The sequence below is a fragment of the Mesocricetus auratus genome, unplaced genomic scaffold, assembly GCF_017639785.1.
Source record: "Mesocricetus auratus isolate SY011 unplaced genomic scaffold, BCM_Maur_2.0 Super-Scaffold_100676, whole genome shotgun sequence".
NCBI classification, from domain to species: domain Eukaryota; kingdom Metazoa; phylum Chordata; class Mammalia; order Rodentia; family Cricetidae; genus Mesocricetus; species Mesocricetus auratus.
In genome coordinates this window covers 51706237-51730103 of record NW_024429266.1, presented here as the reverse complement: position 1 = coordinate 51730103, position 23867 = coordinate 51706237, and the positions used below count along the sequence as shown (strand labels likewise).

The following is a 23867-nucleotide window of genomic DNA, read 5'->3' as shown; positions in this document are numbered from 1 at the left end:
GATTTTAAAACTGCCTTTATGAGAGGATTCCTTTGAATTATATTCATAAGATAATTATTCTCCAACTTACTCTCCAGAGAGCTCACTGTCAGGATTAGCCTAGCTTTTTTGAGAGGTCAGGGTAACATTCATTGTGTCACAAGTCAGGCAAGATCCCGTAGCTCAAGGATACTGTTCTGTCCACCAAATTTTACTTATTTTTCAATTCTACATATCCAAGAAGAGATTTGATTTAATGTATAAAGTATTTTAGTAGAATTAGAAAAAAAGTTTATTTTTTTAAGTGGTTGGCTTTATAAAGAACTGTTAATATGTTTTGAAAAGATGGGCATAATGATTTTCAGCTATATTTTGAATTCCATTTAGCAAGTCAGTTTGAGGACCTTTAGTAAATATTATGTACAGGGCCATTCTTGGTCTTTGTGAGCTGTGTTTTCTGTGCTACTTGGGTTTTAAATACACACGTTTCAGATTTACATAGTCATAAAAGGGTATCCAAAGATACACATAACAAGTTGTCTAATGTAAATTTAAACATTAATATCATTAAATGTTCAAATGTAAGGTTCTTGCGAGTCCTGGTCATTCTTACATTTGCTTATTCTTAATAAAGGACATATTTTTGTCTCAAAATACCTCTTTAACCAATCATGCCGATATTCAACACATCAATAAATTCATAAATTCATTTATGATGACTATATTGTACTAAAGAATGCATATTATCAGAACTATAGAGTCTGAGTCTATTCTTTTCTTCTTATTATTAAATAAAATTTTAGTAATTCGTAGACATTTTGGTGTTTAGCATGATAGAACATGATATAATTGCTCACTTCTTAAACAGGAAATGTAGATACTAGTAGTAAAGTCTTCCCTTCGCATAAAACTGAGTTATTTTTCCTCCACGGCGTTCACTTCACACACTCCACTAGGCTCACATCTGACTCATGTAGAATCTGCCTCCTGAGTCAAAGGCTAATTCTTTTTCCAAGCATTGTCCTATGGAAGCTTAATGCACTGTGCACCATTCACAGCCTTCATTTGTTTGGCTGAGAAGGAATAATGACAGAGTTGGGTACAAACCTTGTTCTCTAAATAATCAGTGAAGTTCAATGTAACCAGGCAGAAAACCCTTTCCATTAGTTATGAGAAGCTAAATAATTGCTTGTCTAATAATGTCTTCCCATGGCTTATTCTTAAAGGAAGTGAAGTGAACACCTTTTAAGTATTCAGAGATAATTTTAACCCCTTTGCTGCTCTAGTAATGATGTGTTCTGTTTTTCCCTTAAGGATATTTTCCTCTAATCTTATATTAAAACAAATACTTTCCTTAGCATTGTTTGAACCTTGATTAGAGGAAGTATGTAAGTGTGGGAGACAGAAGACTGCAAGGAGTGGGAAGTTCTTACTTTCTTCTTCTTGGGGTTATTTTTGTTTAGTAAAATGGGGAAGGACTGTCCTGGAATAAGAAGGGAACCTCATCAGTTGAGGAATGCACCCTCACCAAGGAGAACCAAGAGCACACTGGGTATTTTCTGTGAACAGGGTCATTGGTTACAAGGTGTGTCTGCTTTGTTTTCATGAAAACTCAGTTTGTCTTTAATGATCCCGTATCTAATTGAAGGAAAATGAGTGCTTTATCTTGCTGTGGAGACACCACCGTGGATTCACACAAATTTGCTAAAAAGCAGTTTGTAATAACTTGTTCTGTCAAAGCTATTGATGCTCAATTCTGTCTTTTTGGAGATAATGTTCATGAAATTCAGCATGCTTAAGGACTGTTGCAAATTTTATATAATTTGAGGAGATAATAGATGAGTTGAACTTTTCTGTCCTGATTCCAGTGAGTAGAGGTAGGATGATAATAGAACATGGTAACATTCTTCCAGATCAGGGTCCAGCATGTCCCAATTCCATCGAAACATTCTATCTCTTAAAACCACAAATATTTTAAATATTTAAGTCTAAGTTTACTAGGCCTAAAACAAGCATAGAAGATACTTTCTTACAGGATGTTAGGTCATGAGCAAATACTTCTTAGATTGTAGATGAGAAACTAGTAACATAATATGAAAATGAAGAAATTCTTTGTAAACATAATGAATTATAGGACTCTCGCTTATACAGTGATTCTGGCTTTATCACTCTGTCCTGCTAAAGAACCATAGGAAAATGTTTACAGTAAACCAGAGAGAAGAGACATATTTTTTCTTCTAATACATCTTTCTTCCTAGATATAACTAACTAAAAATGACTGCTCCTCCTACCCTATGAAATGTGATAACCAATGAAGCAGGATTTGCCAGATAACTAGGCACACGCCTGTTTTAAGAGCGATTGGTTGGTACTCAGGCAGGGGACAAAGAAATGCTAGAAGCAGGCAGAGTTGTTTTGCCTGCTTCTGGTTTCTAGGTGGGAGTAGGCATGCCTATATCACCCTGAAAGGGGAACTGAAAACTTAGAGCGGCTGCATCCCACGCAGAGTGATGCAGCACCCATTCCATTCACGAGCTGCCCGCACATTCTCTGGTTTTCTGCTAAGGGAAACGAATGCTCATGTGAGAATAAATTTTCAATAAGTCATTTACCAGGTGGCAAGTAGAGTTTGAGATGACTCATGTGTGCTTGGATTTTCCACAGACTCTTCAGAGAATCCAAAAGTTATTAAATTTGGGACATTTTTGAACAACATTCATGTTTCTTACTTAGATTTAACTTGTAGTTAAAATTGCTTTCTGAAGTGTTCATATAGACCTTGGTTTAAGCAAATGAACAAATAAATAAACAAGAGTCCAAGATTTAGTATTTTTAATGTATTAAGGTTGGGATGTGTTATGAATACTTGTTAAGCCACTGAGACAAATGGTATACATTTTCTTTCTAAAATTACAATTTCTAAACACAGTTTACTGTGTGTGGCCAAGTGGATTTGATTCTCTTTTTAAATGGTGGGAAAGAGGAAGCAGAAAGAATAAATTGATTGGCAACAATGATAGCTCACTGTCTCGTTCTGATTGTAAGGCAGACAATTTTTAAAATATATCTTGAGTAGATTCTTTTATTTATCATGGGAAAATCAGTGATATTCTGACATTTAATGACACTTTATGTGTCCATTCTGGACGTATAATTATACTGCCCATAAAATTTTAATTGTTACTTCAATGTAGGTCCATTGTAACCAACGCTGATTCATGATTGAAAAGATGTTGCTCCTCGACGTTAATAGTTTCTGCTGCTAGCACATTATTATATTACAAAAATAACGTGTTTTCTTCCTGTAGGCTCAGTTTGTATTACAGATTACAATGTTTAGAAAATGACAATGACAGGAAATGTATAGGGAAGTGGTCTCTAAAGTACACAGAAATGCAAGACAAAACGATCTCCAGAATTTGAAAGAGCATCCCTATTTGAGGAACTGTGAGATAGTCTTAGATGTTCGCTTGATGATAAGAGATCTTTAGAAGGAACAGGAAGGGACTGTCCAAACTACTGGATTATCTGAAAGACACCAATGTTGTAGCTGGTTCATTGCTCTTCTGTGAGATCTGTTAATGAGGGTTTTCCGGTTCCCAGTTCATGGTTGTCAAACCGCAGGAGCCATGCAGCTTGCACTGCAAATCCATCCTGTACCAGATGTACTACATTGGTCCTAAAGTTAATTTTGCCAGCTTCCTCCTATACTCAAGCATTTTTATCTCTTTCAAATACCTATTAAAGAAAATTTATCCATGACCAAATGGCAGAGGCGAAACTCAGGAAGCAGAGTCTAGGTGCTTTTGAGGCAGGTTTCCAAAAACAAAAACGAAAACAAAACCTAATGAAAAATGGAAGAAAGATAGAAAACAAAACAGAGAAATCATCTGTCACACACTGGTGGCATGAGCAAATGGGAGAGTGTCATGTGTCTGTATTGTTTGAGACTGTGCTAAGACACCAGGTCCCAAGTACTAACACGACTTTACCTCATGGATCTTAGTTCTTCCACCAAGGATCTTACACATCCTAGTCAATCACCCCCTCACTGAGCTATGCATATGGCCCCATTTGATACAAATACTTGTCCAAGTCCAGGAGAATACATAACATTGAATTCATGTCTCCATAGCACTGTTTTCTTCTACATATTTTCAAGAAGTAAAACAAATTTTGTTTGTTGGTTTTTGTTCTGAGACAGATCTCACTCCGTAGCTCAGGCTGGCCTGGAACTCACCTGGAAACTAAGCTGGTCTCCAGATCCAACAACTCCCTTTACCTAAGATCCCTAGTGTTTGATCACATCCATAAATATCACTAAATTCTTAATAATTTCCTGTACAGGCAAGGTGATTTAGTGACTGTGTGACAGTTCTGCACAGGGATCTTTATTACTCTCTTTCTTTCTTTTTTTGTTTGCTTGTTTGTCAAGACAGGGTTTCACTGTGTAACTTTGGAGCCTGTCCTGGAGCACTCTCTGTAGACCAGGCTGGCCTCCAACTCACAGAGATCCCCATGCCTCTGCCTCACGAATGCTGGGATTAAAGGTGTATGCCACCACTGCCCGGATATTGTTCTCTTTCTAAAGTATGCTAAAATTTCCCCATGAGCCAGTTCTAGGGTCTAACAATTATGTTTTGAGGGAACCAACTAAAGGAAGCAAATATTCATCTTCACATTAATCAGGGGTTCTATACAACCCAAAAAACCAGCCTAACCAGATCTCAGTGGCTCTGACTACTCCACTGCGCACTAACAGCACCTACATCTTTCTTAGGACAAATCATTTTCACAAATGAACATCTTTACACATCACAGCATGAGCATATAGTAGGATGAGTTAACCTTCAAAAATAGATCATTTAAAATCCTTCTTCCTCTGGTCTCTGCCTCTTTTCTTTCCTCTCCCTTCACTAACTTTAGAGTATCCAAATCCAGACATAGGAAGTAGTCTATTATATAGCTACACCTCCAGCCCTCATCTGCTTTTGTGTAAAAATTATATTTAATATATAAACTAATAAATTATAAATGTTATAGTTTATCGCTAACAAGCTTCCAAGAAGATCTCTACTTTAAAAACAAATGGGATGTACTTTATGCTTTCTAAAACATCAACTTAGAAAGAGCATGAATCTGTTTTTTATGTATCTGTCTATGGAGATCTGAGAGAATTCTACTCCAAACAATGGTAAACATTGTCAATCTATTCCTTAAGAAAGTTCACCTTAACTATAATTACTTGAATTTTTGTATTATTTCTCATCTCTAGATTATCTAAAATTTCACAAAACTGTATTCTTATTTGTTCCAACTTAACTATTCTTAAATATTCATTTCATTGCTTACAACTTGCACAGTAAATGTAGATGCAAGAGAGATAAAGGGAGACACATATTCACTTCTCTTCACACAAACACACGGAAACAATTAGGCATAGCTAACTTTTCCTACCATTTTCCTGCCTTAAAGATGTAATTACTGAAGGTTTGGCTAAGATAACAAGGTTTTTAGTCCCGGTGTCAGCCATGTGCATGTGCATTACACATACTCTGCCTCGAAGAACAATGTCAATTTTTATCTCTCTGGAGCTAAGACATGGTTTCCTGGGAGCAGCTAACAGAGCAAATGGCTGAAGTTCCATGGCACCATGGAAGTGTGGCTTTTGCTGTGGCAGGATGGCCCAAATGCATTTTTTTCACACGATAGGACACAATACATGACCTGATGAGCGAAACTGCCCCTTGCTTTTGATAGCACTCCTTATTCTCCTGTTCTTTTTACAAAGTCAGAAATCCACCATTGATTGATCTGAGCCTCATAGTTAACATTTTCAGAAGGATCACATTTCCCTTACAGGATTTAATTGTTTTTGCTTTTTGTTTTTTTTTTACTTAAGAGATGAAACACTTCACTATAAAAATGAAAGATAAATTAAGCATCTAGTTACATTTTTGAAACTTCGAACTTTTAGTTTGACTTTAAACTTTCCTTAGAATAAGGACACCACACATCACTTCAGTTTGCTGCTTTCAAGGTCATGACTGGGATCAGACAGTGCCCATTTTTTGATACAATTAGAAGATAAAGACCTGTCAATTCTCAGAGGGCTTAACCCAGAGCTCTGAGCAGAAGTGGGTCAATCGCCCTGCCCTGTTATCTGTCTAATTAATGATGCATTTAGTTCAAGACTTGTAAATCTACTCATCCACTTCCCCAAACGCTTTACATGTACACACATTCCCTTACTAGCTATTACCATTTCCTAAAAGGTACACTAAGTATGGACCTTAAAAATCTCAAAACAATACCTTTCAAATGTATTGTCTTCCTGCATAATTCCTTGCCATTTTTGTGACTGTTAACCGTGTCAGGGTCCTGAAATCACTGGCAGATAATGAAGTGGGAGAAATGGCTGCACATGCCAAAAATGTGCTTGAACAGTCAGGAATGGAAAATGAGTACTCATTTACACCCAAGGATTACGTGAGTGCACATCTCCAAGTATTTCTGTGCTGAACCACTTGGGTATCCCACACTGCAGTTGCTGCCTTCCCAGTTTCTTTTTCTGTTACTGTTGGCGATTCACTTGTAGGCAGGAGTCTGTTTACCAGCTTCCTGTTAGTTATGGGAAGCAGATTTTCTTAAAATGTTAGGGACACTCATGTAATTCTTGTTCAGACACTTCAGACAAGATACTCACCAGCCCTTTAGCATGCCTACAAAGCAGCAAGCTCAGCTGGAATGCATGTGTTTCTTCTCCTGCCCTACAACTTCTGATCTCTTACTGAAATGAAAAGCCTGAAAAGACAAAACCAGCTTCAACCCAGTTGTGAGACACTGAGGTGACAAATGTATATGCTTGGGTCGTCTGCAGATGAACCATGTGAATTCTGAACTCTACTCACTTAACTAAGTTGGAAAATTCAACTAAAATAGTAAAATGTTAAGAGACAAAATGTATTCTAATGTAAACCTACAAAGAGGAAAAACACTGCCTGAAGTGTTACAAAGCTTTTCTTATGGAAACATCTGGTTAGTCCATCTAGCCTGTTTTTGTATATGCTTCCCTGCCCCTTGAAGTGCGTGTGTCCCCCCTCCTTCTACTCCCTCCTCTCTAAAATATGAGCAAATATATTTGCATACATTAAAATCATAAAGAACCCAAAACATCTGGAAATTTTAGAAGCAAAGCAAAATGGTCAGGGGAGAAAATTCAATTTTAAAATGCAGATGTTTAATTGTGCTGTCAGTGTTGGTACAAGGGAGTAAGAGCAGAAATACCCAGAAGCCACCAGAGGAAAATTAAAATACTTTCTTTCTTGGGCCCTTGCCGTGGTAAAAGCAGTGAAATTGGTAACACAATATGGACAGAATCTTTCTAGAGTGGGGTCTGAAAATGTTACCATGTGCAATTTCATAAATAAGCCATTTCCTAAAGCACAATAAAAATTTTTCATGCTCTCCCTTTGCCTTCAGTCATCAGTATCAGGCAGTTATTCGGGATTTGGCTTTCATCAATGACAAGCTCTTTCCCCCACCCTTCGCGCCTCTTTCTAAGACCCTCTGATAGTGCTGAGTGGCCAGAAATTACAGATGCAGGACAGCTGACAAATGACTGCCAGACCCCTCCCCCAGGACCTTGGCAGTCACAGCTTCTGCCAGAACACGCCTGAGCACAGCGCGCCTTCCAGACAAAGACACAAAGATTCCATTTTCTCAAGGAAAATAGATTTCATGTGTAAAACACTGGTGAGAAAAATTGAAAGTTGACACATGTGCAGTCTCCATGAGGCAGGATTGAATCTCTCTGAAGATTGAAATTTCACTTGATTGCATCAAAACCTAACAAATATTATTTAACCTAAAAGTATTTCAGTATAAACGACATCTAATGGTAAGATGTTTTATTTGTTTAAGCACGTGGTTATGAAGGTAAATTACTTTAGAGCTTTTTAAAGAGATATTCATCATAGATGACTGTTGGGTAAGGAGAAATCGACGCTGGGTCTACAAAGTAAGAGGGATATTATTTTTTAATTAAAACCTTATTGAATTAAGGTTTAGCAAAATAGTATTAAATTCTTATGAGTGTATTTCCTGTGGAAAGAATCTACTTCTAGCAGCCCCAGGATGTCATTACTGGAGAGACAGCGAGTACCTTATTAGAGATGAAACCTTGGCATATCAGCCTTGCCAAGCCTGTAGGTTTTGTCTTATGGGCCCAGAGCCCTTGCTTCCACAGCAAAGGCCATCTGCTTGGCCTCCCGGTCATGCCAGGCAAAGGTAGGTGCAAAGGCCAGGATGGGGAGACAAAGAAAATCTATCTCCTGAGAAAGATTGTGCTTGTCTACTAGTCTGCCTGGATGCCCATCCACACTACTCAGAAAATGAGTTCAATGTTTGCAGAAAACTTAGCTTAATATACTTAAGAAAGAATGTGAATGTACCTTTAACAAGCTAAGATAAAATGAATAGCAGCTGTCAGGGGTAATAGACCAAGAAAGTGCATTAACGATGTTTTAATTTTTAAAAATGTTTTACAACAAATTAAAAAACAAGCAAATGAACATATTTTGTATTTTTCTATAGTTTTTCCAAGATCCTACAATTCTTAAATTTCTTTAGCCTGTAGAAACAGAGAAAGAGGAAGAGAGAGTGAGAAAGGGAGATTAGCAAATATTTCAGAATCCAAAATGAAATATTGTGGAGGATAACGAAACTATTAGCTAAATCTCACTGCTGTTAAAATATTTTATATAAACTCTCTATTCACAAAAATATACAGTTCAGGACACTGCAGGTATCATGTCCAAGGGAGGGAGTTGTGTATTTTAATATTTTAAAAGATATTTATAATATTAGCAAAATTGACACTTCATGTATGGTATTAAAATACTCTACCTATATGTCAATATGCTTTTGAGAAACAAACACCAGTTTGTCTGGAAGCATAATTTTTATTCTCTATTCAGTCATGCTGCAACCTTTCCCTGATGACATCTCAATTCCCCTGCCTAGAATATAAAGGATTTTGCAGGTTACAGATAACTTTTGGAGAGCAATCATTGGAGGAAACATTCTATTCTAAATGCAAATTCCTGTGGTAAGGGGAAAGGGTGTGAGATATTTTACTGTTTAAAAACAAGTGTACAGCGTGCTAAGCAGCTTTCTCTCCCTCTTGCATCCATTGACACAAACCAGCCCAGAGCTCTGAAATGTGAACACTGCTGTGCTGATGGGTGTGTGCACATTTCATAATGTTTCATCATCTCCATGACCCAGAGTGCAATACTCTGCTTCAGATTTTCTTAATGTGTACCCCACATGTTTACTCATACATATTGACTCTCCCTGTTCTCCCTTGACCATTAGTCTACTAACCCGAGTGACACGGGCTGAGGTAGAATGGCATGATAGGAAACTTCCCACCAGAAAACAGGCCTCTTCATCCTCCTCCCACCCCAGATGGCCTGTGTCAGGAGGATGTGTGGAATGGTTGGTACCCTTCCTCACACTGCCAGCCAACAGGTTCTCCTCTTTAGCTGCATCCTAAGAGGCCCCCAGAATTCAGCTCCAGGAGACAATGAAAACAGCTTGTTCTGGGAAGGAGACAAGCATGAGATTTAAAAAATAATAGTAATTGAAGAAAGACAGCCATAGACTTTGGAAATAAAGGTAATATAAATATATTTAAATAAAAAATACACAATGACAAACCTAAGAAAGTCAGCAAACAAATAAGAAACTATTTTTTTATTTGGGGGATTATTTTTCCTTTGTTTCCAATTTGCTAGGATTCTCTAATTCACTAGTGAAAGGAAACTCTTTTATAGTCACTTGCCTGCCTCTAGCCCAGTTAAAAGAATATATCACATTGCTGAATCACAAAATCTATTTTTGAGAACTTGCAACTTCAACAATGATGATAGGCTAAAAGAATGACATAAAAATAACATGCTGTCACTAGGTAAGCTCCTCTCTTAAAGAAATGAGATGATATAAACAAAACTAACATATTTAAGATATTTTAGAATGAAGGTACATTTCATTGCTAATTGGAGCATTTAAAAATATTTTAGATGCTTTTTTGTGTGGGAAATGCATTGCAGAGAAGACCAATCCTGATAATTAATTCAGAGGCTGAGATAGCCAACATTTTTAGTTTACCTTTACCAGGGTCTTCTGTTACTGGAAAAGGTGTATTTATGGCAGTGGAGAACTTTGGTGATCTTTGGGACTAAAACTAGTCATGAAGAAGGCAGAATGTAAGATGGTAAAAGTGAGCAATCCCTATGGACTGATGGATGGAAAGTCATCTTCATAAAAAGTAAGAAAGAAGCTGGGATTGACATGTGAAGCAAGCGTGTTTCTAATTTAAATAAAAAAAATGAATCAGAAAGAACTTACGATAATTTGCTCGATATGACCTGAGTTCAACAGAGAGTCATTTTTGTTTTGCATAGGCTCTGGACACAAGAACCAATCCATGAAGGAGGCTGAAAGCAACTCCATCTACATGTTCAGTGGCAATCCAGTAGGAACACAGCAATGTGCATGTCTCTGTGAAACGTAGAGGTTGGTTCACTGTACTCTACAATTAGGATGTGATCAAGGTACGTCATTTCTTTGAGCTCACTTGAAACACTTTGTTCTCTTTGTGTTGAGTTTCCTTTCTGTTTTGACCCAATGTCTCCATGATCTCTCTCTCTCTCTCTCTCTCTCTCTCTCTCTCTCTCTCTCTCTCTCTCTCTCTCTCTCTCTCTCTCTCTCTCTTTCCCTTCTTTCCTCTCTTTTCCCCCTCCATCCCATTTCTCCCATTTCTTCTCCCTTTTCTTGCTCTCATTGGCAGATGTCTTTTATAATTTATGTTATTTACTGTCCTTTTGTTAAATGTAGGCTGCATCACTTAAGTGAGCCAGCAGCCAGAGCACCTCAGTACACAGTGGAGGAGCGGCATGCGGGAAATGTTCCCACTGTCTCATCAGGGCCGTTCTAATAAGCATCTTGGTGCCACTGAATGCAAAGCTGCACTCACATGACAGCTTTCATCTTCATGCTTTTTTAAATATAAAAGTAACCCTCGAAGCCCTTTGAAGGACCCAATGATGCAACACACACAAGAAAATAGATCAGCAAGGCTTTGAAAACATGCTTGTACAAGAATCTGCAAAGCACCTTACCATCTTTATCAAGAGAGACATCTAGGTAAATGACGGCCTTTAATAAGACACATGACAATCTCAATTATGAGGGTCATTATTGTGTGTCCTCTGTGCTGTTTTATGTTCCCAGCAGGGTGTTTGTCTGTTTATTTTTATTTTCCTTCATATCCAAAATTTCAGAACTGTCTACAGTTCTCTCTGTATATAATGTATCCCCAAAGATACAATAGTTTGTGTTTTACTTGTTTTTAGTAAAGCCACCATCCCCTGCCTGCACCAAAAAAACAAAACAAAACTTCATTAAGTAGTCAGACAGGCTGGAACTAGACAGTTGTATGTAAGAGGAATAAAATGAAGGGTAAAATGTTATAATCTCTATCTGTGTGATGGCCGTAATATCAGCTCCTGTAGTCAGGTGAATAAGCCATGGCTACTGGAGCCTGAAGCCTAGAAGAACAGGCTGCCCAGTTGGTGGTATGCAGGACCCTGCCTTTCAGGATGTGCTATGTGGTATGATGGGAAATCCTCACTGAATGCTTTCCCCAGTTAGTACCCACCACGCGCCCACCACCCCATGCCTGTGACACACTTCCCAGTCTTTGTATCCTAGTCCTTGACAGCTCCATTTTGATTTTCCTTCTTCATAATTCCTAATTGAAAGAACAACAAAACAAAACAAAAGCAACATCTACCAGGTCCTTTGACTTCTGTCCTTGCTTGCTGAGAGCTCCTAGAGAAAAAAGGGGAAAAAAAGTAAAGAACATGTTTTCAAAAGAGACACTGCATCTAAAAGCATCCCCAGTGAACCGGAGACACATGCACTCTCTGTGCTGGGGTTGTAGATTGGCCAGACCCATCTCAGGAATACACAGATTTTAAAAGTGCTAAAATCCAGAGGCCTGTCTAGTGTGTGTATTCACCATGCTTTTGGGAGTTTCAGTTCATTATTTAGTTTTATCCTTATTTTTTTTAATTTAACGGAATTGTAGAGATGATAGGACAATGTGACTTCTATCAGGTGAGAATCAGGAAGTCCTGAAGGTAGCTCCTATGACATAGGACTAGCTGGAAGTGCCATTGGTTTAATTACAAGTTTGCATATATGCACACCAAGAAAACACACACTCTGAGTTGATGTAGAAATGATTAGGGAGAAATATAGCTACATAGAGCTAACTGGAGTTACCATCCAACACAAATAAGAATGTTTTTGAAATTGCCTGAGGATATTGTTCACACAGTAAACTGACTTCAATTATTTATCTTTTAACATTTGTATACATATGAAGCTGGAAAAATTCTGCTCATAATCAAATATTTTGGACACATGCAGCATTCATTCCTATAGTTTTGACTGCTTGGAGGGAGGCCCAGAAGAAAGGAAGGTAAGTTACTGAATAAGTCATATTAAGCCTTTGGAAATTCATTCCTTGTTTTCATTATCATAGTTTTTAAACAACTGGGTGAGATGACAGCCCAATTTCTCAGTTATGAATATTCTCATAGAAATGTTAGCTGAAGGATCAAGGAGGAGAAGCATGATAGATAAACCAATACATCCTCTCATTAGAAGAATTGGCAGAATTCTGTGCCAAATACAGTTTATTCTGGAAGATATGATTGGAATGATGTTTAAAAACAGGATATTAAGTACACCAATAAATATTTATGTACATTAAAATTTTGAAAATTTTTTGTTGTTGATTTTTGAGACAAAGTTAAGAAGGCAAGCCTAAGTGATTTTAGAAAATAAGGGCACCATATTTCTACAATGTTTGGATTGCAATGTTTTAAAGACAGCTGTCTCTTCAGTGCAACACGAACATTTTGACAAAATAGCAACCATTGAGTGGTTTGAGTCTCTAGCAGAAAATGCTATTTGCTATGTATGCAGGACAAACATCTCACAAACTGGGGTTGCACCTAAGTAAAACAATAATTCTAAAGTATTATTTTGTCCCTGGCATACAAATGGACTTTGGCTGCCCATCCCACAATAAGGAATGCTCTCTCAGCCTCGACTCTTGATGGAGGGCCTAGGCCCTGCCCTGGATGAAATGACAGACTCTGGAGATCCTCCATGGAGGACCTCACCTTCCCTGGGGATTCCAGTGGAAATTGAGTGGGGAACTGAGGGACTTGGTGGGGAAAGCAGGGGAGGAGTGGGGGAGAGGTAGCTGGGAATTACATGTGAAGCAAGCTTATTTCTAAGTTAAATAAAAAAGGAAGAAAAAATAATTAAACCAGAATTTATCAGTCATATTTCTCCAGTGTTAACTTTATGTAGTAAAATTATACTATATTTTGAAAGGCATCTTCAGTCAGGGAGATGTAGGAACACTTATGGGAGAGGTCACATCTTGCACACTTGAACATATTCCAGAGCTCTTAGGATTTTTAAAGCCACACTAAAAGGTGTGTATTAATCATAATTCATCTCATATGGAAACCAGGCTAACGCTTTAGCATATAATTCTGAATTGAGAAAACTTACAGATAACATATGGTCTTACCAAGAACACTGTTTTTACTACCATCGAAGTTAGCACGTGCAATCTTATATAGCAGCTTGCTTTTTCGCAAGAAGGTGATTAACTAAGATGGGCATTCATGTGGAGCATGAGACATATAACTCAGAATTTCAGCACAGAAAGAAACCTTCAGTACAGACTCCCTGCTGATGCAAATCAATTATCTGTATTTTCTGCACTAGGGTGGAAACTCTTTGGAGGCCTTAGAAATTGAAGTGGAGCTTTGAGTGGAGAAGAGGGGAATTTCGCTCATCTCACAGGGCCACACCACTGACGTGGAGGCTCTCATTTCCCTCGTGGGCACAGGAATTAGAGTAACTATGACCAATTAATGTTGAGTGGAGAACATGTTATTTTTCTCTAGGTCAGGGTCACTCATCCTGGCCTTTGCTGATATTTTAACCCAGATAATTTCGTGGGGAGGTCCAGCAGCTTTGGCTTCTGCCTACTGTGTTATAGTCCCACCCTCTCCTAGCTCCTCAGATTCAGATATAGGCCTGCACCCTTCACTGACAAGATCTACCTGACTGAATACTACCTGTTTAAGTATTTTGGGTTTCTTCTTTGATCTATACATAAAACGAGTTATATCAGATCTTGGAACTCACTTTAATAGAACTTTGTGTGCAGCCATTTTCTGAACAGAGAGAACAGCTCTGACACAAATGCTTCTGATGAACAATATTTTATCTATGTATGTTAAACTGCAATTCTAACTGTGAATTCATCATTTGCATCACTCATGTGGTAACATAGGTATTTTAAGGGTCATGGAATGTGGGCTAATGCCTTATTTGAAACGATTCAAGTTATCTAGCTATGTTGACATAAAATATTTGCTGCCATTTGAAAAGAAACACTTTTCTCATGTGTTTTCATTAAATATAGTAATATGTGTTCAGAACAGAGTTTTGATAACAGAGAAGAAGACGATTTGAATGATTGTATATGAAACTGAGCTCACAGAAAGAGTTCTAAATGTATTTTGTCGTCAGCTTGGGATTTCTCTATTAAGCAGTGTTCTTGGGAATGTACATAAAATGTTGAACAATAATGAAAGTTTGAAGAGATTATGTAGGATTATCAGGGATGTGAATTGAGAAATTTGGTTCTTTTTATGTAGTAAGGAGGTAGTAGAGAAACTACAAACTTGATACACCTTTCTTTTATTTTATGCTGGTGGTGATTTTGATTGGAAAGAAAAACATAAAAATATGATAGTCACACAGAGACTAAGAAGATAGGTCATCAAAAGAAAGTGCCTTCTGCATCTTAGGATTCAAACAACAGAGAAAATACATTCCATGGCCTTAGTTCTTTTCCAAGTTGTTGACATTCCATGAACAAAAATGCTACATGAATAATCTGCATGTATAAACTGATGAAGAGTAACACACTGCGTAAGGTTGTAATTGTCCATTGAGTGAGACTGCATATGTATTTGCACATACACATATATACACATGTGTGTACATGTTGTGACCTCCCCATTGTGCATATGTTTTTACAAGGATGATTTTCTCCTTGTTTGTTTCAGTTTCTGTCAATTTTTCTAAGGTGTCTGTGGTTTTCTGCTTTATGACCTTTTCCAGGTGATGTGGAAGCAGAAAAAATTAAACATACCATGTTTGTGTGTATATATATATATATATATATGTATATATATATATATGTATGTAAGTATGTATGAGAACTTATTGTTAGTAGGTGTTGCATGTGAAGTGAATGAGTTCACATTAAGAAGAAATTACAATTTGGTTTAAATGATAGACTGGGAAACTGTTTTCAGCAACTTTGTTAGTAAAGCCCCTTCTAACTATCATGGATTTTTTTAGACCAGAGTTTCCCAAACTTTGGTTGTATCAGAAATTCCCAATGGGTTTGTGAAAACACAGACTGCTCAGTTTGGGCCTACAGTATATCTTCAGGTGAGCCTGCAATCTCCATACATAGCCAACCTCCAGCGATGTCAGATGGTCGTTGTCTTACAGCTTTCCACACACTCATGAACCAACTCTTCATTTGAGCTAAAATCTTTCCCTTTTGTAGAAATGGCAAAGACTATATGGGTTAAGTAAATAAATTCATGACTTGGGAATACTCATTTGTAATAGACTGACTGCTTTACCAGTGGAATAGATGGATTATAAATGAGGCTGTTTTCAATGTGATCCTTGATGTGTTATTGAAAGACAAGAAACTTTAAGAGATAAACAAAACAGGTTATCCCTTCCCAAATACAAATTTCAATCAGCTTAATTTTAAAATGCATACTATATAGTAATACAATGCTAAAAATATCTGACATCAATATTTTATCCATCTTTTCTCCTAATTATCTATGTGCCACCTAATCTCAAGGAGTTATTGACTCTGTTCTCTTAGTGTTCAACCTTACCCTAATATCTCTCAGTCTTATATAATATTTTATTATTTATGAGTATTGCAAGTCTGTACTAATTCAATACTGTTACTTAAAATTCATCAGGATTCTATTACATTTATTTAAACACTAATACATGGAATATAATCTGTTTCATATACTAGCCAGAACTACAGAACCCATTTTGGCAGATGGTCAGGGCTCCCCACAATGATGGTGGAAGACATACATCTGAAGTACTGGTGTAGTTAATCAGTTAATCTTGTGGATGAGACGTTGAGAAGTGTGAGCCCCATGGTCATTGAGTGTTTTCTTATCCTTTGTACAGTATTTGAAGGCATTCAAAGTAAACCAGCTACCTGAGAAGTCCCTGAGTCAGATGTAATAGACTAGTCCATCTTAAGACAGAAGTCAACTTCTAAACCTAACTCCCTAGTTTGACACAACTATGAAGCATGATGTAAGAATGACCCATGTGATGTGTGACCATTCAGCCGAAGATTATCCTGCACCACATCTAGTCAGATGTTATTGTACAGATTTCCACAGAAACTATGGAAATATGGAATGCTTGATGTTTTAAGAGAAGATGAAGGCAGCTGTAATGAAGACAATATGAAGCCCATCTCTTTGTGATTGGGAGAGAATGAATCCAAAATTGAATTGCAACTCTTCCCTGTACACCAGGCCACCAACTTTTGCTTATTTGGCAGAAACACAGAGTCACTTAGCCAAATAAACAACATAAATATTCCAAAAGAAGATACTGTGAAATTGCATTAATATTTATTTCAATACATATGTATTATGTTTGACAGTGAATTAAGCCACACTAAAGCATATATGCTTTAAGATTCCTCATAGGAATATGGCCTCTTAGGTTTATCTGTGGAAGTTTACAGAGATCTGAAAAATTTGTAGTTGTTCTGACTGCATAGCAAAGGAAGATAGAAAGTATTTGTTGTGAATTGAATATCACAAAGTCATCATCCCCTACTGTATTCAATTACTGCTACTCGAAGAACCTTGAGCACAAGTGCCTATTCATTCCTGAGTAAATATTTTATATTCTCCAATACAGTGGATAAGCAGTATATTGGAATGCTAATAACTATACTTCATTGTTCTCCAACACCTTGCAAACATTATCTAAATTTGAGATTTAGGTTTATAAGTTGACTCCTGTTTTCAGGCAACTACAATAGTTTACAAATATAATAATGCAGGATTGAGCCCCTCACTTCTACGTTTTCTAATTTAACAATCCTAGCCCCCTGCCTTTCCACAGAGGCAAAAGTAAAAATCTCTTTAACATAAAGAACTCCAGCTTGTCATGTGCATATCCAAAGTCCTGGCATTGATGCCAGATCCACGGTTTCCAAGGGGGAGGATAATCTGTGATAACAAAATTGTATCCCTTTCTTCCTGCAATTACCTCAGCGTCCTTACAGCCTTGACATCTGGAAGCCCCCAGTTACTGTCACAGCTGTGATTCCTGCCCCATTGCAGGAATTTAAGCACATGTTCCAAAGAACACTCATTGTTTTGCTATTTTCTGGGAGCTCAAAACCAAGGCTATTGGCAAAAACATTACTTGCTACCACATACTTTAGAATCATATATTCATGTGTGACACATCACAATATGAACCTCTTATTTCCAGGTGGTGTGGCTTTTGCTTAGCAACACACACACACACACACACACACACACACACACACACATATTGGGGAAGTATCTTGAATTTAGCCATTTTTACTTTTTATTTAGATGTACACTGGTTTTCAGTGTTCTTTTTAGTGTTCTTATCTTTGATTTTGAGACTTTATTGCCATCAGTTTCTCAAATGATTAAGGCTAGTTAGGAAGATGTATGCTTCAATACACTCTCCTATTAAAACTGTTGGGAGAGAATTAGGTAGTAAGTGTTGTGAGAAACATAGCACTCTGTATTTGTTCATATAGTACTTCAGATAGCAAACACATTTCAAGTACTCGAGAATCAGCTAAAAAAATCTAGTTTCCCAGATGAAGTACAGAATCACTAATTGTCAGGAAAACCCAACTGTCTTTTGACACTAATAAATGTGTGGAATGATTTTGTGATTTAAAGTTGACGAACATTTATGGCTGTTTACATGGCTCACTTTTATTCTTTGAAAATGATCAAAAGCAGTGTGTGCTACATGGACTTACTATTAACTGATCTTCAAAAAAGCCATAATGATTATCCTCATTTTAAGGGCATTAGTGGGTTTTGTTCACAAAATTAAGAGTGAGATGGGTTTTTCTAATGCTCTACAATCATTTTGTTAATCAAAATGATTGCCAGCAATCTTCTAGAAACCAAACTGATTTGCTCCAGAATAGATTAAGGATTGCTCTAACTTACAGCATCACTTGACAAAAATATAATTGAATATGATTTTTATTTAGTGTACTAATTGTATTTTTATTTCTGTTTATCAATTTATCATTTCTTTCATTTACTCCAACATATTAAAACACACTCCACAGCATATAATTTGCCCTAATTTGCTACTTAATTCCAAATTTCCCTTTGCTTGATTTTTTTTAAATTTGTGCTCATAGTTAATAAGTCATCTCCCATAATTCAACAGTTTGTTTCAAATGATTAAAGCAGGCTTATATCATATAGGTAGTGACTGCAATATCTAATATCCTATTTTGGTTAACATTTTTGACAGTGTATTTAAAATATGTTCATGGGATACTACTTTTATACATGCTTAAAAATTGTGTTAGCTTTGGATGATATTCCTCTGAAGTTGTTGGGTGTTATTCTAATATTTTAACATGACATTCTATACTGAAGGTTTTAACTCATTTTGAAACAAATCTTTCTTTGGATAGTGACTGGTTTTTCTACATTCACTACTCTACAAAACCTTGCCAGAGGCTCATCTCCCTGTAAATAGCAATTATAGAGTTCAGAATGATGTTTATATAAATTTTTAAAACCCATTTGAAAATCATATACAAAATATATAGTTCATCTTGTCCAATTGCTTTGCAGCCTTTATGCTTCTACATTGTGTTCTCTTAGTGACAATTCATTTTTCAACACTACAGAATGTGTAAGAGCTAACTTTAGATTGGTCTGTGTAATACGTGAGCATTGAGACACAGGTGAAGTATTTTCAAAATCAAATAAAGCAGAATTGTGTTTATGATGGTCTGTTCACACACCACCAATGTTTTTCAGCATATGGGCAAATGCTCCTTTTCATTGCTATTTAAACAAAAGCACCTGGGGTGCTCTAGTCTGCAGTGGAAGGTCCATCAGTGAGCGAATGTGCCAAGGGGAATGCAAAGGCTTGCTCTCAGGGAGATTGCACTTCAGCTGTGTAATAAAGATCCTTCAACAGAAGTGTCTGCTGTAACCTGAGTGCTGGTCACACAGAGAGAAGCCCCCGTTTCCATAGATTACAAACTGTTCACACCTGTTTAGAAGGCCAGATTAAGGGAGATGTCACTGAGTAGTTCCAGACTTGATTTTAGTTGACTGCTTGTTGATGAGAGTTTTGCAAAACTGACATTGAATTGTTTCTGTTGGATACAATTTGTGTGAGAAATTCTGCTTAAGCTTTTCTCTTTATCCTTTTCGGTTTTTCTCACACCTCAGAAATCATTTTTGACTTTCCAAAGACATCTTAGTTTCAAAGTTCAATGTCAGAACTTTTATGTCCCAACATAAAATGTAACAAGGCAAAATTTGAGATGATTTATGTGCAAGACATTGCACCATTAAAGTATTTAAGCCAACCTTGGCAAAGTTCATTATCAAGATTTTCCCATATTATACATTTTGATGATGGATTTTATTTTTTGTAGTGCTTGGGTTTCAACCCAGGGCATTGCATGTACCAGGAATGCATAATACGACTGAATTACATCTCCATATTGGAAATAGTATTGTTGGCTATTAAATAGTGTGTCTTTAGTTGCTGCAAAGTTCTCACTGACAAAAGAAACTAAAATGTATTCTTGACTATGAGGATGTACATAATGAATCTTGGTTAAAAAAATCCTAACCCTCTATATTTTAAAGAATTTATTACTCGTTTTTTAAATAAAAGGAAGAGTCACCAAACAAATGTGTAAGACTTAAAATATACTATATTTGAAAACTGTCACTAACTCATCATCTGAAATAGCTGATTTGAGAACAGATTTCACACTGTCACATACACCAGAAGATGTCTAAAACAGACTGGCTTTTCTGCTGTTGGATTTTCCATGGAAACATAGTGAGTCTACTAGGAATATCTTTCAGATAATGCCCTTCCCTTGAGAAGTTATCATACATTTTTACAATTAAATTTTAAAGTAAAAATGTTAACATTTCGCAAATATAGCTCTCACTTGGAGTCTTGACAGGGACTGCACATGTTTTGCTGCAGTGTGGTGAATATTTTACTGTAGACTCTTAGCTCTTGAGTTTCTTCAGAGACCAATAAGTCTTGATGCCCTGCTTAGTCTCATGAGCAAAATATCTCTCCATTGATCCAAAAGAAAAATTACAGAGAAGAACATCAATCTACACAGTTCTGACTTCCGAGTATAAAAACATGAAAGTGGTCATTATCAACACATGGAGACAGAGTCTAGGCTCTTTAAACCAGATGCCGTTATTTTGGGCACATTGTTTTCATCACTACACAATCGTAATGCAGCCTGAAATAAGGATGGGAGAGCATGAAGCCCCACCCCCTGAAATGTGCTTTACTTTTTATGTGGTGTGAACAAAGTGACTCTGATGGAAAATGAAATCTGTCTAAGTTTAAGACAGAAGCACAAAGACGTTTTCCTTCTGGAGACCAGACTTCAACACTGAGAGATCAGAGGAACAATTGGATCTGCATCATGACTACAGGCCAAAATTTTCACAGCATTCCTGCCTCCATGTGAGAGCTCACGTGTCTTTAGTGGCATTTAAATTACAGCCTTCTGCAGCCACGCAGTGAAAACACCACTTCATCTGAAGGGACACCACATTACAGTCATAGTTTTATGTCAGATATGTCACAGTTTTAAAATCCATATAATATGCTTACCCTTCTTTTTCTCTTTTGATAGCAAAAGCGAAAAAATTGTCGTTTAAACTAGGTTTATTGTTTAACTAATCAAGATAGATAAAAGACAAGATTTATTTATAATATCTTGACTTAGTTTATAGTTTTTATCTTCCTTTTGTGTTATATATTCCTCCCGTAATTTTATTTTAGCATCCTCATATATCTAATATATCACATATATGTCATATTCACACACAATGAATGAAAATGAAAAATGTTATTTTCAATAGAGAATAACAGGGATTTTGGATGTAAGGCTGACTTAGACTAGAATATCTATCATATATACATATATATAAAAAGAGACACCATGCTCTGTATTCTGGGACAGCAGCATTCTGTACAGATGGCATCTTTCAAATGTCAACCAAGAAAAAAGTTTTAATTGGAATATGTACTTTAACATAATGTTTATTACAGTGACTTCACAATAAACCCCTTCTGAAAATTAGCATTTCACTCAGTATTCCTACAGATAACCAAACAAGACGCTTCACTTTCTATAAAAGCACTACCCCTTCACCCCATCCAATCATTTATATAATAACCCATGTATCTATACACCTGTACTATTGGTGTTCAAAGAGATAAACTCTTTCCCAAGAACACATGCTACCTTTTTGAGTGGATGGCAAACTTTTCTTTCACTCTTTATAGTATAGCATGGACTTCATGTATTTACAATAGGTTTAAATCACATGACAAAATAATGAGCCTCTACATAATGTGCTTTCTCAGACTGAGGTGTGAGATAAGTGACTTTAATACTGCCATGGGAGGTTTTATTTTTTAAGTAATCTGAAACTGTCTTAATAAGTCAGCTTTAGCTGAGAATATTTATATGAAGATTTTTGCCTCAGTTTTGGAAAAAGCCATTTACTACAAATAAGCAAATTCTTAAAATTCTGAAAATTCTAGGCAACTTTAGTGTGTGTGTGTGTGTGTAAGCTATATGAGAGTAGGAATAGAAAAGAATTACTGTGCAGACAGTTCTCAAATTGGAAATGCCTAAGATCCCACAGAATATTTACCTCTCTAAGAATCCAGGTGAGGAATTGCAGAAATATTTATTAATAATAGGGACAATCAATTTTTCCTTTGAATTGGGTTAAATCATGATGAGTAGTTTACCTAGATTTTTTGGCGTAATTTTTTATTAAAATGAATTTTTCTTTTGTATGAAGTGATGGGAATGATAGAGTAGCCATACTGGGAAGTAAAATCATAGAGAGGAAATTCTGCACATTACATAACAGTTAACTTTAGTCTGTTAAACTCCTCTCCCTCCCTCACTAGGATGCAGGACAGACTTATTTCTGGAGGTCCATTGCTTGGTAAACACAATTGAGCATATGCAGTGTGATGAACACCTATAAATCCATTTATATAAAAGCTAGAGGTGTGCCGCATTGGATGACACATCTTCCCTCGTTCTCCCAACTCATATTCTTCTCCCGAGAACTTCCTCCTCATCGTTGCTGTATATCTCCTTTGCAGAATGATCGTGTTACACCTTGAAAGAAATGTTCACCATCCAGTCCAGGCCTGATAAGAATGAGGCCACATGGAGCAGGCTACATGCCACCTATGTGAGATTTTCCCATCGCGCTACCACTTCCCTAAGTTTTGAGGTTCTCTTTGCAGTTGTGTGATGCAGTTGCTTCATTTCTAAGATTTATAAAATGTAGCATTTTGTTAATAGCTTTGCTATGAACCTGTAAGTCATACTTTCAGGACTCCTGTGCATAGCTGCCTATGTCAGGAAACCATATGTATTTCATTGCTGAGTAGAATGTAATCATGCCTAATTTCGGCTCTCCTTCTCTTCTTGACATTTGAGTTACCTTCTTTATGCAGTCATCAGAAACGTCATGTCACAATTCTTGTGTCTATTGTGTCACTCATGGGTGAGAAATACTATCAAATATGTAGTATATCAGTAATTTCTGAATCTTTAGGTTTCTGGAGTATTAGTTTGTACATGGGTTTTATTTTAGATTTGGTTTTGTACTTGTTGCTTTTGTTTGTTTATTTGCTTGTCTTAACCCCCACAGGACATAGTTTTTATGTTTGCTTACTATGTTTAGTCCTAGTGTTCGCTCAACAGTATCTGTGCATTTTAAGTTTGAATTTTTATGATTTAAAATGAAAATATTTCATGTTACACTTATTTTCATTTTTCCTTATTGTCATTCCTCCCTCTAAACCTTCCCATATACCCTTATCCTTCTCTCAAGTTCATGTCCTTTGGCCTCTTTGCTTTCATTGTTCATATATATATTCCTCAGTATATAAATACAGCCTGCTCACTCTGTACTGTATAATGCTTCTTGTCTCCTGTTGGCTTAGTTATATGTCTTACATTGTTTTGTTCTGATACATGGTCTCACTATGAAACTTTCCTGGCCTAGAATTCATTATGTAAATCAGGCTATCACAGATCTCACAGAGAATCGCCTGCTTCTGCCTCCTCAGTGCTGGCATTAAAGTCATATAATGGCATTCTAGGAGTATTGTGGTGCTTGCAGAATAAGTAAAACAATTTAGAGTAGTGTAATTTTAAACTCAACTGGAATTTCTTTACAAATCTAAAAATGTGGAATATGCTTGTGAATATGAAGACATATTGGTAGCTGCTTGAGTAACTTTTTAAAGCCTCATCTTTCATCCAACTTCACTTTATATTATATGAGGTCAACACTGGTAGA

At 36.7% G+C, this 23867-nt stretch overlaps 1 long non-coding RNA gene across 1 annotated transcript in view; it reads left to right on the top strand.

Moving 5' to 3' along the window:
* The window catches only part of LOC110341502, a 45018-nt gene extending 21357 nt beyond the window's left edge, over window positions 1-23661 (top strand). The window contains exons 2-3 of the long non-coding RNA XR_005874008.1: window positions 10449-10598; window positions 12437-23661. This is a non-coding gene — a long non-coding RNA (uncharacterized LOC110341502). The remainder of the gene's footprint in view (window positions 1-10448; window positions 10599-12436) is intronic.
* Window positions 23662-23867: the final 206 nt, after the last annotated feature.